Consider the following 14,533-nt stretch of genomic DNA (forward strand, 5'->3'; position numbering starts at 1 on the left):
AGCCAGAGGAATTTCGGCAGGGAGGTGGGGGCTCAGGCTCTGCTCTTGGGGCTCTTCAGTGGAAAAAGAAGATGCTGACTCCTCATGATGCTGCATGTAAATCTGCTTTCCCACCTCAAGGACTTGCCTCTGAACATGCACAGAAATTTATAGTTTGTTTTTTTAAAAAATATTGCCCTCTATCATCCATAAAAGAGAGAGGCTTGTTGGAACTGCATGCCTCCCAGGCATGGTGCTATTGGTTGCCCTGCCAGCCCCGTGATGTAAATTACCTTTGCACTTTGTAATAGAGTCAGCACCATGACAGGAACTCACACATCACTCAGTTGGCTAAGGGTAATAAAGAGGAAAATCAAAAGGAGCATGAGTTCATGCTGGAGGTATGTGCAATCAAGGAGAGAGATTTATGACAAAAGCTGAGTTATAATATTAAAGGGTATAAACAGCTTCTTACTGTTATGCTTTCATACGCCCTGTGTTCCTTCAGTAAGTACAGTGTTAAGTTTGAGAGATATTTAGCTCCAAAGCATTGCTTTCTTAGAAAGGGTTCTGGAAAAGCAAGCTTGTATTTACATGGCATAAATTCACTGCTGAGGTTTAGCCTGCACCAATGTGGGTGAGTGTGAAGTAGCAGTCTTGAGCTAACAGACAGAAAAAGCATGTTTTGAAAGTTCAGTGTGAGACTCCTAATTTTTTTGAGAGCATCTCAGCATCTACAAAACCGCAGCAATGTTTATCATCAGTATCCATTCATGTATTTACCAGAAATGGAGCCAAGCGTATGACACTGAGATGGCCTCAGCATGGCCTCAGTGAGGATATTACAACTATAACATTATTTGGGCATCCTCTGGTATATGCTGTGCTGTCTCAAGCAAAACCTTTGCCTTCCGTAGTTTCAAAATTTTGATGGGAGCCGTTACAGATGCTGAGGGAGGCTTGACAAGCAGGGCATAGCACAGGGAGCTCTGTGGACACCAGAGCCTGTGGCCACCATCCCATCCCAGGCGAGGTGGGCCAGTAATCCTTCATCCTCCTTCCCCTCCAATCTTGCTGATCTGTGCCTCCAGCAAGACAGAGGGAGCTGGCTACAAGCTGAATAATGAACAAATAAGTCATAAATGTTTCAGGACAGAATAACAGAAGAACTGAAATATCACAGAACAATAAGCATAACAAACATTGAGCCATTTCTATGTATACTTTTGCCTCTGATTCTAGTGTAAAAAGCAGCTCATTACCAGAATCTGATCTGAGTTTCCCTGTATGACCTGCAAAAGGAAACCTTCTGATTTCTATGATTTTGCTGGTGTTTTTTAGATCCTTTTTGTTCTCAGCTGGGAAGCCAACAACAGGCCCAGGCAATGATATCTCCTGCCCACTGTTTGCTTACTTCCTGTCCTCGTCAAGTTGTAGCTCTTAGCTAGGCCGAAGTCCTACAGGACTGTATTATATGGTGTATGTGGTAAGTGACCACTTCCCTTGGGATGTCCATTTTGTACCCCGTTCCACCATGCGGCTCCACCGGCTGTGTTGGGAAGAGGGGAAGCCTGGTTTGGTAAGAAATTGTATTTTCTTGCAGTTTGACACAAGGGTAAAAGGAAAGCATGGAAAACATCAAGCCACTTTTTAATGTTACACCAAAAAGGATGCAGCAGATGTTTTTAAGTAAACATGGGCTTTTGTTATGCATTTTTGAGAAGTCAAGAGAAGCTTTTTCAGAAGCAGGAGTAGCCCATGAATTTAAAGGAGTTTTAAATACTGTACTTTCCCATAAAGCTATAAAACTCTGGCAGAAAGCTCAGCAACCAATCAATGAGGAATGAACCTGAGCATGTTATAACTCAGATTACCAATAAAAATGTCAGGCTGAAATCAGAAGTAGGTAGTTTTATAATCCTGAACTGAAAGTATTTTTTTAATTGCTTTCAAATGGGGAACTTAACAATATAATTAAATATATGTATAAAAAGCCCCAAAGTGCTACAATCTGCTTTACTATCTGACTTTGTCAAGCTGATTATTATTACAATAGGGGAAATGGTGGATTTGAATGTCGTTTCCCTGGCACTGCAATTTCCCAGCTGTTTTATTGGGATTGTATTAAAACTAGACAAAATGGACTCCGCTGCTTCCATAAAAACCAGTTGAGCATTAAGAGTTAATACCAGCATTTTTAAATCATTAAAACCAGCCTATAGCTGCAGATTAGTGTGGGGTGAGATGTGTTATTTGAAGCAGGTGTGATCTGTCAGGAGCAGTGTTTTGGCATTTTACAACCAGTGGGGCTACGTGCACAGCTGTAGATTGAAGAAAAATGGACCAACGTGGGTACAATGGGCTGCTTTGTATATAAGCTGCTATTTTGCTAATGCACTTTTAGCATATATATAGATAAACAGTTCAAATATTGATTGGTATTTTCTGGTATTAATAGGCTCACTTTAATCTGGTTTAGTCTCTAAAGTATATTACATTGATCAGTGACCACTGATATATTTTCTTAGTGAGACTAAATTATGCTCTTATCCAAAGGATATGTGTGTAAACAAAAGTGCCTGGAGGAATAGTTTGGATAGTGAAATAGAGCTGAGTATGTGCCAGTCAGGTGTAAACTGCTGGAAATAACCTGTTACTGTTTATGGACCAGGTTGCACAGAGCACTTCAGAATAAGGTTGATTGGGAGCCAGCGATCAAACACTTCTTTTGTTGGAAACTGCCAGTTTGGGGAAACAGAAGTATTTGTAGGAATGTGTCAGCTGTGATGAAGTTTTGATGAAATACAAACAGCTTCCTGCTGAAAGTCTACCATGTTCTTGCCACCCCACTCACAGGTTGTTATTAGGCCAGAAATTGCTTATTTGGTTTCATGTTGATAGGGCAGCCCCAGCCTCCACAGGTCCTGACCCTTCATAGTCTTAGTGTTGCTGGTCAATGAGGAAACCCTAGCTATGGAGCTTTTGAGAATGGTTTTCCAAGAATTACTTAATTCTGAAACTTTCAAAACAATATTTCAATTATGACTAAACAACTTTTTAACATGAATTTCCTTTTCTGAGGAACTTTTTGATATTTCTGTTTCCAAAATATGGTGTTGAGTTTTATAATTATTTTAAGTAGAAGTATTTGCCCATGAAAGGGAAACCTCAAATTTATCTCAGTTAGTTTATAGAATAAAAATGTTACTGAGGTGGTACACAAGAAATTTCTAATATTTCACATATGCTCCTCTGATTTTGACACTTATATATTATTTGGGACTGGAACATGTAGTGATATTCTACTGTTTGGTCTAATAGAAGACTTACCTATTATTACTGTTTACAAGAACATTTTTTATTATCCTATAAGACTGTTGGAAAGTAGTTTTTAATCATATGTGGTGAAAACAAAATACAATTGAAGCATATAAACTCTGTAAGTTTACAGAAACAATGAGCTAACGTCATGAAGACTGATAAGTAAATTGAATTTGAAGAACAAGTACAGTTCTGTGAGTCTGACAGGCTATAGATAACATGCTATAGATAGTACTGTTTCATTTGCTGTAAATATGAAGGTCTATTTTGCTTCCCACCTATACTTTTTTTTTTTTTCTCATGGTAATTTTTTGCTACAGTGGAGATACTAATGATTTATACTAGTGCAAATAAGAGTCAATATTAGGAGCGTTACTTTCAACCCAGCAGTGTCCATTTAACTGTCACAGTGGGTAAAGACAAGAGCTCTAAGAGAAGGTTGTTTATCCTTATGGGAAGGGACAATAAAAACCACAGGGGATTTCCCTTCTGGCCTGGGTGGAATTTTAAAAGTTGGAAAAGGGTAATTTTTATTCCCCAGTTTAATTAGCCAAACTCTTTGATGATAGTGGTAGAAATCAGTATAAATCTCAAGGGTATTAAGTTAATGGAATTACATTAAGGGTGAATTTTCCTCAAGGAGCAATTCACAGACTCTGCTATGCAGCTAAGAGTGCTATAGGTCAATGAGGCTTTGCTAATTATTACAGATCATGTCAAACATGACTACTTAAACCACAGAAATATGCTCTACTCAATTACACACGTATATCCAGAAAGACAGTGTTATTCTGAATCTTTCTTGTTGAACAAAATACAAGAACATTTTATTACTAGAGTCTAGCCAGGCGCACTGGTACGTTAGCTGGAGGATTCTAAGTATAAAACAGGCTCGTAAGAGTTTAATTCCCATTTTTGTACTTAAACCTTGGACTTTTTACATCCTTCATTACTGGGACATTCACACGATCCCTAGTGACTCCTGGGATGCAAAATGTGTATCCTGTGCAGCCAAAGGAGCAAAGCCAGCACTGTCACATAATAAATAAAACTATGGTAGATCAAATGTTATAACATCCTGAAGGGTGCAGTAAGTGAGGTCAAGCTTAGGAGGAATGTTACCAGAAAGGCCTGTGAGGCAAGACCAAGGATTTTCAGTTCAGATTAGCCCAACATGGAAGTGTGAGGGCATTAGTTACTTGGTCTGTGGTGGTAAAACAGAGGTGGGTAGGAAGAGTGACATGGAGATCAAGGAGAAAAATTACCACCACCACTTTTCTTGTCTCCATTGTATAATGGTGGCCATCATTAAAAACCCAACAGTGGTCACATGAGGTTATATGATATTGTTATAAACTCTCTTTTGGGAAGAGAAGCTATTCTGTGGCAAAACTTAGAAATTATTTTTGCTGGAGACAGGTCTCTATGTTTGGAAACAGTCCATGTCTGTTGGAGAGGCCTGTAGTTTGCTCTTACTGATGGTGAAGTTAAGGTAGCAATGACTTATAGAGAAAAAAGCTTTTTAAAAAACAGTGGCAAGTAGAAAAAAATCTCTATGTATACAGTGGCTCAGTCTGCAATAGCATTAGGTTAAAGACTTCCTATGCTTTACTATCATTAACACATTGTAAACACATGAGGCTAACTATTCATAAAATAGCATCCATTTCACGGGCCAGATCATTCCTCTCTTGTGGGAAACCATGCAGGAAGAGAAGGAGGAGTCTCTGGGGAATGGGAAAATTTTCAAAACATTCCTTAAGGGGAGATAATATTTCTCTGGCCCATAAACAAACAGCTGGTTTGAACCTGAGAATCAGTATACCTGCAAGACTGTTGTAGGGTCCAAAATTCAGAGAAACCCCATAATTCTGCATCACAGGAGTACAGAAGATAACTCTGGTTAGGTGAAATCTCATGCTCCTTAGTAGTCAACAACCTGATGCTTTTGCAAGTCTCACTCTGGGAGAAATTAAAGAGAAAGTCTTATATAAGATATGGTAGGTAATTTACTTGGAAATGGTGAGGTCTCAGATAAAGAAGTGATGGATAAAGTGTGACAAGTTCTAGGTTTCAAGGAAGACACAGGTATGCTGGTGACGGAACAAGGTAAACAGAGTGATAGAAAATTCAATATATGTGGTTTCTGAAGAAAAGTTGAAAGAATTGAACTTATTTCTCCACTTAAGAGGGAGGATAGAAACAGCGTATGATCCAGTTTTCCTGTCTGTAATATGTTTTGGAGGGGGAAAAGCTAGGAGTTGTTTTTGACATTAAGGCAGAATAGAAGAAGAAAAAGAAGAAAAAAATAGTAGTTTCCCCTGCAGCACTGATGAGCAATTCAGTACAACCATTCATGATTTGCCTATCTCCTCTCACTGGACATTCCAGAAACAGTGTAACCACTACCTCTGATTCTTCGGTGTAACTTGGGTATTACTTGATCCTTTTCCCAGGATACGTTAGATCAAGGGGCAGTAGCCATTAACAGCCTTTGAATAATTCACAACAGCATGATGGCAATGTCAAACTGAGAACAGGTTCCATCTCAGCTCTCTGAAAGGCAAAATCCCCATACTTAACATAAAGGTCCCCATTACTTTTCCAATCAGTGCCATTTGAATGACTCTTCCATATTCCGTCTGCTGCATTGAACTGCATTTCTAGAAATCTGCATCTAGTCACCACTGCTACTTCCCCATCTCTTCTGGTCTCTGCCAAATGGTTTTTGAATGTATGGTAGAGTTTCTTTCACTTCTCCACTGATTTCTGGGGCAGGAGAGTGGGAGGGAGGAGGAATAGCCTCCACGCCTCCAACCCTGCATTCTCGCACTCACGCATCACAAAGGCCATTGATCTGGTCTGCAAGGTTCAGGGGCTGGGGCCGGTGTCAGCCTTTCATTTCCAGTTACAGAGGTAATATGCATGTCTGTGTTGTAGAGGGATAGTCTGGCCCTCTGTAATGAGATATAAGTTTACAGGAATACTAGACTAATTGTTCCAGCAAAGTGCTGAAAAAAATCAGGTGGTAGTGAGCATAAATAAAACATCTCACAGTCTCTTTCAATTAATGTAACTTGTATTACACATGAAATGTATACAGTGTCACATGAAGAAAAGCACATACAACTGGTGCAAGCAACAACTTCCAGTTCTGTAAGAAGTGGGAAACACATTTCTTGCTAAAATGGGGTTTGACTTAAACTAAAGGCGCTTTGGGCAGCTGCTAAATTGTATTCTGAATTGGCATTTGCAGGCATTTTATCACAACCAGATTGAGGCAGAAATTGGACAAAGATGTGAATGTCCGTGGTCCATCTGAAAGCCATTCCCGTATTCACAGTAGAACTGTTGATATTTGAATTAGACAAACACCCCCTCTCCAGTACGTCACTCCCCCCCCAGCCTAAAAACCTAGTAATTATGTTTTCCTCTACTGAACCCCTCTTTAAGGCTGTCAGTGGGGCATCAAGGGCTGAGATGTATGGGGAACCCCCTCTTTACTTGTCACCTTCTCCACAATGTGATTGACAGTTGAGGAAAACCAGCATCACACACTTGGAACAACAGAAATATAACATGCAGAACTTTGCTGAATGCTTACATGAGATATATATATTATATATATATATACATATATATATATATATGCATATACTTATGTATATTTTTCCCTGATAGTAGCAGTTTTTGGAAAAGAGTTGGTAAAGTACACCTGGGCAGAATTACCATCTCAGCCTTCCTTTAAACCTCGTCTTGCTCTGGCAGAAGTTTTAACAAGTGACAGAGCCCAATACATTTCCACACAGCAGTGGTGTAGCAGAAGCTCTAGGCTGTGCTTTTGCTTGTGACTGATGGACTCTCAGACTTGAAACAAGGCATGCAACTCTGAGACCCAGTTGCTGTGCCAATAAACCAGACTAGTGAAAGATATCTCCCAAGGGTATAGTGAGGATTAATAAATAGTTGAAAAAGCTTTGAGATACTCAGCTGAAAAGTACTTGATACTGTCAAATAATTGTTATATTCATTATTCATTGATAAATAGCTATTTGGACGTTCCTTGGGAAAATGTGAACATTTGAAAAGAGGCCAATAATATTCTTTACAGGAAAAGCAATGACTATAAATTTGAACATACTTTATATAGGTTACATCTGAAGAATGAGAATATATCTGTAGATTAAATTACTACATTTGTAGAGTATAAAAATAGGATATAGTCATAATCCTCCTTTGAGTAAAGCAGGCAAAAAAAAAGGGGGGGGGCACCCCCAAAACAGCTGCTACACAAAGTTTCTAGATGCAGAGTTCAATAAAACCTTGATGTATGTAGGATATATAAGCAGAACTGAGCCTGGATATATTAATCTCCAAAACCCTTTATTTTGCAGCCAAAATATGCCTACATGGAGTAGATTAAAAATATTTATACAAGGCAAAATTCCAAGGCTAGTGAACATCCTATTGCCAAAGACATTTTGCGGACAACAGTATATCATTTTACCACATACAGTAGTTACTGCTTTCACAGTGAAAGAGTATGATAACATAGATATATACACATGCAATTCAGAAATTATATTTGTGCCCACAAGTCAACTGACGTCTCTTGTATAGCCATCAAGGAGACCAGATCCTATGAGTGACTGCAGATGCCCTTTCTGCTTTTGGCTGCAAATAATTTTTTGAAATCAGGGTAAAAGGTGTGTAAGTCAAAAAAATGTTTTTTAGACATGACTAATGTCTCCAGTTGCTGGCTGTAGACTGGAGCTGGGTTGCCCTGCTGCACCACAAATTTCCTGAATGACACTAAGCAGTGCTTTAAGACCTTCATACCACATTTAGAAATGTTACTGGCATGACTGTCAGGAGTTCAGTCTTCCTGTGTCCCTCAGTGTTTGCTCAGAGACTCATTCAGAAGAAGAAAACAAGGAGCATAAGAATGGTCATCATGGGTCATATCAAACATCCATGGTCTAGAGTTCCAAGTCTGAAAGCAGCCTTTGACTAATCTTATGGTTCTTTGGAAACTGACATCTCATTTGACGGCCTCCACTCTTGATAAAAATGAGAGAATGGCATCAGATGTTTCCATTTCAGCTTCTCTGAGGGACACTTGTAAATAGAACTGCATGCAACTTTCAAGCTGTATGTGCACCAAAGTTTTATATCAAGACATAATGGCTTTTTCTATTTTTATTATTATTTTTATTTTTTCCTTCCCCCTCTTCCCCTCCCCCTTTTTCTGTTCCTTTCCAGAACTACCTTCTGTTTTATATGGTACTGCTGTGGGCTTAACCTCCCTTAGATGATTCCTGTCCATCTCCTTTGGCTATAGAGGAAACTCAGGGAAACAGATCCTAAAGCATACATAATGTAAGCACCCTGAGCTAAATTTCTGAAGTGAAGAGGAAGGAATCCTCTTAAGTTTCTAAAGTGAAGAGGAAGGAATCCTCTGTTTCTCAGTACCTTGTGCAAAAAATGGGTACGGTAAAAATTAGCCTGGGAAACACTCTAGTAGTATTGTAATAGGAACATGTCAAATAAAATTACTTGCATTAAATAGCAATACTTGAATTTACCTAAATTTAAAATAGTGGGATTATCTCCAGCTTTGGCATAATTATCTTACTTTTCTACCATTTTTATTGAGAAAAATAGAGGTGAGGCATATAGAAAATGTTTGCTTTGGAAGAAGTTGCTTGTGCTACCAAAACCAGATTTCCTGCTCAGCAAAAAAATTAATCCAAAAAGAAATTAAACAAAAAACAACGTAATCTGTCTTTTTTTTGGGCAACGTTAGGAGAAAAAACAACTATTTTCGCTATACTTTAAATAGAATATTTTTCATCTACATATATATTTTTATTACTCATAAAGTTAATATTGTTTGGGTATTGTCATATAATATTTTTTAATTTTTGTTGGTATTGTTTTTGATATGTTTTTTGAGTTTTCTGAATTTATTAAAAATGTATTAAAAGAATGCCAGGAAATTCCAATACTTGGATTGTTTTTTTCAGCCCGGATGAGGATATTTCTCAGATTTCAAAGAAATCACTGAAATCAATTCTTCTCTTATATTTCATTTCAAAGATTTGAAATGTTTAGATAAAATTGTGAAATCATTCATATCTTGAATTTGGAACTGTCTCAAAAATAGTTTGTCATTTCAATGCAAAGTATTGTAAAACCTCTAAATGTTAATTGCAAAATATGTGCACACTTCATATCAGGTAGAATTTTCAACACAGAATTGTATAAAACCAGGATATTTTCCATGTATTTCCACTTTGTCAGGATTTGTTGTTTGTTGTTGTTGTTGTTTGCTTTAAAACTCTTAGGCAAGCAGTTGTAATCTGCTCTAATTTTAATGCCCCATTGTACAGTAATTAGTCCCATTTTTAACTGTACATACTCTGAACACGAGCCTCATTTTAAGGAAACCAATGCTATATAAGTGACCTTATAAAATAAATAAGAATCAGGAACTGTGCTGTTTTGTCACACAGAATAATAAACAACTTCTGTCCATCAACAGAGTCAAGTATCCAAAACTATTTAAGCTGTTACATGGTACCCATCACTGCCAAATTTTTTTATATGATTACACATTCCAAAAACACTTAATTTACAGTGAAGGAAAACTGAACTCTGTTTTCTATCCTCACCAAGCTTTCAAGCAGAAACAAATACACAGGCCTCCCAAAACCTAAAACAGAAGTAATAAAGTACCAAAAAAAAGATGTGAACTTCTCTGTTCCAAAATAAAATATTGCTGCTATTGGCAGCTACTTTCCAAGACATCCTGTTTTGATTTTTATATTTCATCTTTTCTTCACCTTTCTTATAGGCTGATCTGAAGCATCTTTATCATTCCTTGCCTTACTTATTCACCTCCCTCTTGCCATTTTATATTTTACTTGAAGTGATATTATTCTGTCACTGTCTTTCAAACATTTTCAGTGAAGAACATTTTCAGTGAAGAACTTAAAACTCAGAAACAACATGGAAGTGTTTTTCTTCATTTATATAAATAAAAGATTAAAAAAAATGGACAAGTTTCAGCCAGAAAAGGAGGATTTTGAGTGGCTGGTAGCCTTACAAAGCAATACCACTAAGATTCCTCCCTCATTTAGGCATGCGAGTACCAAACTAAAAAGTGATATCCTGTTATATGCTTTAGGCATATGCTTAGGTATTGCACTACTTCAGTGTTCTAGACATAGCAGAGTGACTCTTAAATGCTACCATTTGCTATACAGAAAAGATCTGATCTTGCAAACATTTACACAGGCTAGCCGGTAGTTCTGATAGTCAAAGATTTACAGAAACTTGTTCAAATGCTTAAAATCATGAAGAATGGGAACACAGGATAGCATTAAACGTATCCTCTCTTTTCTATCCAACTCTCTCTCTTTTTTTTTTTCTTTCTTTTTCTTTCCCCTCAGCTACAAACTCTAGCAAATGATTGCTTACGTCTGCATTTCCCAGGGCTTTTTATTCCTCAGTGTTGTTTGGTAAAAACACTTTTCTTTAGTAATGGTAAAAATATTTTGAATGCAGTACACATTAAGGCTGTTGATTAGAAAACTACTTCAAGATACTTATGAATTGCTTTTGTTCTTGTTTTACCTCTCTTTGCACTCTATATTCTATAAGGAAAATGCTTGGCCTGCCTTCTTTATTTTAAATAAAGAAAGCCCATTCTTTTCCAATCTGGCAAATAAAACTTAATAAAATTATATTCTTTGATCTCTACCTAACAAAGAACTGTATATTGTTAAATGAAGTGGAACTGCAGCTACACAGTTTGCTGTGGACACAAACTCCTGGAATCAATTATCTATAGATTTTAGAGGAGCACAAAATTTACAGACTTTTCAAATGGAACTGATGGTGAGCTGAAGGAAAAACACAGATGTTTCATAGTGATGCAATGACAAGAAAGAGATCAATAAAGCACTGTGAAGGAAAATTTTAAAGGAAATAATGCTTCCAGATTTATGTGCAATATTTCTTTGGGCACCCCAAAGGAAGTAATTTGATTATTTGCAGAGATAAATTTGTACATCTTTTAAAATAGTTTCTGTGATGAGTTACTAAACAGTATGGAAATTTAATCTAAGTATTAAGTGATTTTCATATGTATCAAATACTGTTAAAAAATGGTGATATAATATCCAGTCACCACACAATAGGAATAGTGCATCATTCTGGTAGAAATTATACAGCTACCACCAAGACTGTTGGAAACTGCGACTTTGCTGCTGCAGCTGCAGCAAGAGCCATGCTATTTTGCTTTGGTATACATTTAAAATTCTCTAATTATCATGGTGAAGAAAATCCATATATGTTATTCTAGTACACCACCAGCGGATAACTTCTCTGAACAAATGATTTATAAATGAAGATCCTCCTGTGTAACTATTTGATACCAGACATATTCTTAACCAGATTCAGGAAAATGTAACTCAAACCTTGGAAAGTGGACGTAGGTCTGCATAGGTGTCCTGAGCATTCAGTAGAGAAAGAAAGGGTCCTTAAAGACAGGTTCATGTTGGAACTGAGTCCAGACCATGAATTTATGTATTAATTTGAAGGCAAGTAATTTACAAGTCTGCATCTAAGTTACTGTAAACTTTTATAGCTAATTGAGACAAATAGGCACACATACAGCTTAATTAAGCAAAAATAAGGCCATTTTAGCACCAACTTCAGGATGAACTGAACTCCACTCTAGAAACAGCAATATCTCCCCACTGATTATAAATACAGCCTAGATAACTGGATCAGATGCTGGCTTTTATGCTGTAGGTACCTACATTTGATCTAACAAGCCTTGTGGGTTACCTCTGCTTGTGATTTAAGGCAGCAGAAGAATAATCAGATCCAAATCAGCAGCATTAGTCATAGCTGCACATTGGAACTGGAGTTGTTTGACTTTGAGCAGGTACAGGTCTCAGACAGAGTGAGTTTGCAACCTACTTCAAAGACCTCATATAGACACATCCCTGGAGTGTATGGGGAAAACGTTACAACTGAGTCTTAAAGCTTTTATAAATATTGCATGTATAAATCACATGCTTTTCAAAAATGAGTAAAAATATATTTGAATTCTCTAATTTGGTATAAAACATGGTTAAATTGTGTTCAGAATTTTAACTGAGAACTCTATAGCTCTTTGTTAAGGCATCCAGAGTGATAGATGGAGACAAGAAGACATGGAAAATGGCAATGGAGGTGTGTACAGCTGTCAGGAAGGCAGAACCAGGAGCTGATATCAAAAAGAAGCATTACTTATTGTGCAGAAAAGCAGAACAAATAAAAGATTTTTTAACGAAAGGGTATGGATTTAGTACAGCGGGCGAGGAAGATTATCCTAGCTGTTTAACTTTGGAGGTCAAGTGGTTGTGGCATGTCAAAGAGAAAGGGTTTCAAGTAAAAGAAATGGAAAATTACAGAGATCTAACCAAGACATTTTGAGAGCACATTACGAGGGAAAGTAATATATTTTCAGTTGGGAAAAGATACTGTGCTGTGGCAATAGCCAGTATGCAGATGACACTCCCATAACAGAACGCTTTGACTCAAGAATGCTGTAACACAGCAGCCTGCTATCCCACAGACAGCAGGCTTGTGAACACATAAATATAGGATATTTTGTCTTTCTATCTTTTTCTTTTGGTCCTTCTTACAGACTATTAATCTTTACATTTTTGAGAAAGATAAGTGAAACTGAACAACACTTCTAATGATGGATTTGCTGGTCACCATGCTCTGAACTAGAAATGCAGCTGCTGTCTGCTACCTTCCATCACATTTTTTTATTATTATTATTTTATTCTAATATCTTTCTTCTTTCACATAAATTTTGCAAACTAGCCCTACAGATGCATTTACATTTGGCAGGACTATAGGATTACCATGGGGCATGGACTTACTAAGAGTAGAAATTCTACTTGAGATAGCTTTCTTCTTACAATGGATACCTCCTGGAACTGCAAAGATCTAGATCCAGATATTACCTTTTCTGTAACACCATGAAATCCAAGAGGTAGGAGTCCTGCAGTCATGAACTATGCTGCTTAAAGATAATGACACTGAGGTTCTGGCAAATGCCCTGACCATGAGACTACTTAGGCAATCACCATATTCACTCCCTCTCGTTCTCCTTCCTTGTAGAGAACATGAAGAAGGGCCTAGCTCTGTCTGTGGTTATCCACCAACAAAGAAACTTCTGAGTATTTAAGTGTAATTAAAATTAAGCATTATAACTCTTTCATCTGGCTCAGATGAATTAATGAATTTAGGTCCCTACAAGCCTAGGCAATTCTTGGTACTAATTTGTGCCCTGGTTTTGAATAGATTTCAGGATATGGCCTGGGTGCCACCCTTGATGAAGCAGAAGCAGCAATTAGCAGAAGTGGAAAAATCAGAATGATGTTTCCTGGCTATGGCTTCTGTTTACAGCACAAGCATATGCCAAGCACAGCTGCACTCAACATTTATCAGAAAAAAAAAAAAAAAGAAAAAAAGAAAAAAAGAAAAAAAAACACAGAAATTTCCACCTGTCTTGTTGACAGGTACTAACTTTGCATTGCTCTGCCTCAGTAATAGATTGTACTTATGATCAGAAATAAAGCATCCTCTTATACCCCTGTCACCCACCCTTTCTGCCCTTTTCACATCAGTATTTACATGCACATTTAGTCCTTTAGCACTCACACAATTGTGCAACAAGTAACACTAGATAGCACTGTTTCTTTTAAGATCTTCCTTACAGATCTCTGATAGATACTTAATCCTGACCTGACACTGCCCTCCTCTTTTGGAAGTGGGATGATATTTGAAATTATGCTTCTATAAGAGCCTGTAGAGCAGAGAATGGGGACATTTAGGTTGAAGTGTTCATTCAATCTTTGTGCCCAGAGTTAAGAATCATTTTAGACAGCAAAGCTTGATTTTCAGAAGGGCAATCTGACCACAAATGTGCTGGGTAATTAACATCCCAACAGTCCATTTAAGTAACTTAATAATGTTATCCCTGATTTACTGAGCAGGCCTCTGGCTCACAAATCAATGGCACAGCCAGAAGGAGATCCCAGAGCATGTAACTCCCCCTCTAGTGCTCTCATCATTAAGCAATGAGTCAAGTTTAAACCTCTGCAGATATTCTGTGGATAGAACTGGTAACCTCCAGCAGCAGGTGGGGTCAAAACACAGGCAT

The 14,533-nt window shown here is 37.5% G+C and overlaps 2 long non-coding RNA genes across 2 annotated transcripts in view; both read right to left on the reverse strand.

The window, feature by feature from the left end:
• LOC136790533 (uncharacterized) overlaps nucleotides 1-14,533 on the reverse strand; it is a 78,047-nt gene that overhangs the window by 42,022 nt on the left and 21,492 nt on the right. The gene's annotated exons all lie outside the window — the stretch shown is intronic.
• Nucleotides 722-6,110, reverse strand: LOC136790532 (uncharacterized). The gene is made up of 3 exons (XR_010830645.1): nucleotides 5,901-6,110; nucleotides 5,126-5,262; nucleotides 722-1,095 (listed from the first exon to the last, which is right to left on the reverse strand). It is a non-coding gene; the product is annotated as an uncharacterized lncRNA (long non-coding RNA).

This window comes from Anser cygnoides, chromosome 3 (assembly GCF_040182565.1).
Source record: "Anser cygnoides isolate HZ-2024a breed goose chromosome 3, Taihu_goose_T2T_genome, whole genome shotgun sequence".
Classification (NCBI taxonomy): Eukaryota; Metazoa; Chordata; class Aves; order Anseriformes; family Anatidae; genus Anser; species Anser cygnoides.